Raw genomic sequence first — 3034 nt, 5'->3', positions numbered from 1 at the left:
CTTTTCATTGGAGACTCCAAGGGCAGTCTCAGCGGGCACTTCTGTGACACTCTTAATGAGATCTTTTGATAATTTCCGAGAGCATGGAGTGTTCCCACGTGGGGACCTCATGGCAACTTCTCACTAACAACCTGCAGACCTTGCTGAGGCACTTCAGCTTCACAGGAAGACCAGTAAAGACAGGCTAGTAATATACACTAAAATACCATATCTGCTGCAGCACACGGGGTGTACCCAATCTCAGGGAGCCGGGTGTGTTCTGGAGGGCAGGAAACTACTTCTCCAAGCATCGTAGCTCGGTCCTATGCTGAATAGCAAACAACAAATCTGGTTTTGAGGGTGCCCTTGGAACATATGACATCCTCATCAGGGCAGTTTTGCTTGTATTATTGGCTTTGCTCCTGTAATTAGTATGAACGAGCATTCTAAGTTGCAAACACAGTCATTCGAGGAGGAGCTAGATTTCCCTCCCCCCCATTTTTCCCCTGGGAGCAGAACAACATGTACCATTTTTGCCAGATAAACTGAGTTTACACTATGGCTTGATTCCAGGTACATAATTAATATTCTTCATGGACAGTGTGCCTTCAAAAGGCCAGCAAATATTTACCCCAAGGAAAAGCCTTGCAGTCCCAGCTTCGGTCGTCCGGAGACAGAAACTCTAGTTTCAGTTTCTTGTCTTGTGGTGACACACTGCAAAGGCAAAGTGGTGTGTACGAAGTACAGCATTTCAAGGCTGACAGGAACAAACACAAACACACAATGTAACGGGCAAATAAAAGATGCTGTTGCATTTCCTGCCCCCCTCTTCCCTTTTCTGTAGGGCAGACTTTGCAGAAAGGGGATACTAATGTAAACATAGAAACTGTGGACATTTTTATCCAGATAAAATGGTGAACAGTGGTTTGGGGTTTTTTTAAAATACCCAGCAACTCGCCAGGTCTCAATTTTACTATCTCCCTGCTATATTTGCAGAATATATATATGTATGTGTATTATATATATAGTCTGGGCAGCCCGTCCCAGAGCTCTGTCACCCTCACAGCGAAAAAGTTCCTCCTTACATTCACATAGAACTTCCTACGTTCCAGCTTGCACCCCTTGTCCTATCACTGGCTATCACTGAGAAGAGCCTGGCTCCATCCTACGGACTCTTGCCCTTTACATATTTATAAACATTAATAAGGTCACCCCTCAGTCTCCTCTTCTCTGGACACACTCCAGGGCCTCAATGTCCTTCTTGTATTGAGGGACCCAAACTTGAACACAGCACTGAAGGTGTGGCCTCACCGATGCCAAGTACAGGGGCACAGTCACATCCTTGGACCTGCTGGCCACACAGTTTCTTATACAAGCCAAGATGCCACTGGCCGCCTTGGCCACCTGGGCACACTGCTGGCTCATGTTGAGCCTCCAGCCAACTAACACCAAGTTGAGTAGAGGGAGAGAAGGACCTCTCTTGACCTACTAACTACATCCCTTCTAATACACCCCAGGATGCCATTGGCCTTCTTAGCCAGGAGGGCACATTGCTGGCTTGTGGTGATCCTGCTGTCCACCAGGACCCACAGGTCCCTCTCCCCTACGCTGCTCTCCAACAGGCCAGTCCCCAACCTATACTGGTACCTGAGGTTGTTCTTCCCCAGGTGCAAGCCCCCATGCTTGCCCCTGTTACATCTCATTATATACAACTGGCATTTTAAACGTGACCTCACACAAGGTGGTTTTTTGGACGAGTGTTTTAATGAAGCATTCACCTGCGGCCTGGGTTCAGATGCCGACGCTCTCAGCAGTGATCAGTGACCCGGGTGGGAGGAAGGAGAGGCCCTGCACGCAGGCTCGCCCCGAGAGGTGCCTTTGGGTGTGACGGGGAGCGGGGGTTTGGCACTCTGACACCCCTGGCCTCCTCCTGCTCGCCTAATGCTGGGGGGAAACGCTGCTCCTGCCGGTGTGAGGGGAACCCGGCGAACGGTGCGAGAGAGGCGGGTGTCAGGAAGCAGGAGGCCAGGCGCTGACACAAATCCCGCCCCACCGGGCCGGGGAAGCCTCGCGTCCCGGCTGCAGCCGCGACAAGCCGGCCCCGCCGGGCCCCGCCGGCCCTCCCGACCGCCCGGTAGAGCACAAGGCCGCGTTCCGCTGCCGGGACTACTGCTGCCGTACGACTCGAGGGGCTCCTGTGGCGCCGCGGGGCCGGGTGACGCTGCTCCCCGCTCCCCCGGCGCCGGGCCAGGGGAAGGGGTCCCGGGGGTGGCGGGGCCATGCGAGGCGGGCAGGCCCCGGGTCCGCCCGCGGGCGGGAGGCAACGGCGACGCCACGCGAACGGCTGACCCAATGGTGAGCGGGGGGCGGAGCGGAGGGCCCCGGAGTTGCCCGTAGCAACGGCTGACCCAATAGCGGGCGAGGAGCGGGGCCTCGCGGCCAGAGCGTGAGGGTTGGCCGGAAAGGAGGGACTGCGCAGGGGCACTAAGCGAGGCTCGGGGCAGTGAGGGACGGCGGTAGGAAGAAGCCCATCGGGTTAGGAGCGGGGGTGGCGGGGCGGGGGAAACAGAGGAGCTTAACCAATTGCAAGTAAGGACGCCGTGCGGGGGCGGGCCTTTAGCGCAGAAGCCAATCGAAGGAGAGGAAGGGGCGGTGCCAGCCAATCAGAGCGCCGCGAGGATGGCCGAGCCAATCGCGAGCTGAGCGCGGGGGCGCCGGCCAATCGGAGCGCGGTGAGGGAACAAAAGGGGGTTTCCAAGGCGCTGGCCCCTTTCCTGAGAACAATTTCACATGACGCAACGGTTGGAGGAAGAGGTTCGCGAACCGTAGCTCCCGCCGCCATTTTGTGAAGCGCTGAGACCGAGTTGGCGGCGGCCGAAGGAGCAGCGGCGCCGACGGCAGCACCACGACCACAACCGGCGGGAGCCGCAGCCCGGAGGATGCGGTAGAGGAGCCCAGCGGCAGCGGCCGGGGGGGGCGGCATCGCTCGGCGGCGGCGGCGGCCGGGGTCGCGGGGAGGGGGCTCTCGGTCGGTGGGTCGGGTCCGGCTGCGGGC

Source organism: Gallinula chloropus (genome assembly GCF_964237585.1).
Source record: "Gallinula chloropus genome assembly, chromosome: 1".
Taxonomy (NCBI): domain Eukaryota; kingdom Metazoa; phylum Chordata; class Aves; order Gruiformes; family Rallidae; genus Gallinula; species Gallinula chloropus.
The sequence above is the reverse complement of the archived record's forward strand: the minus strand, read 5'-3'. Positions refer to the sequence as shown.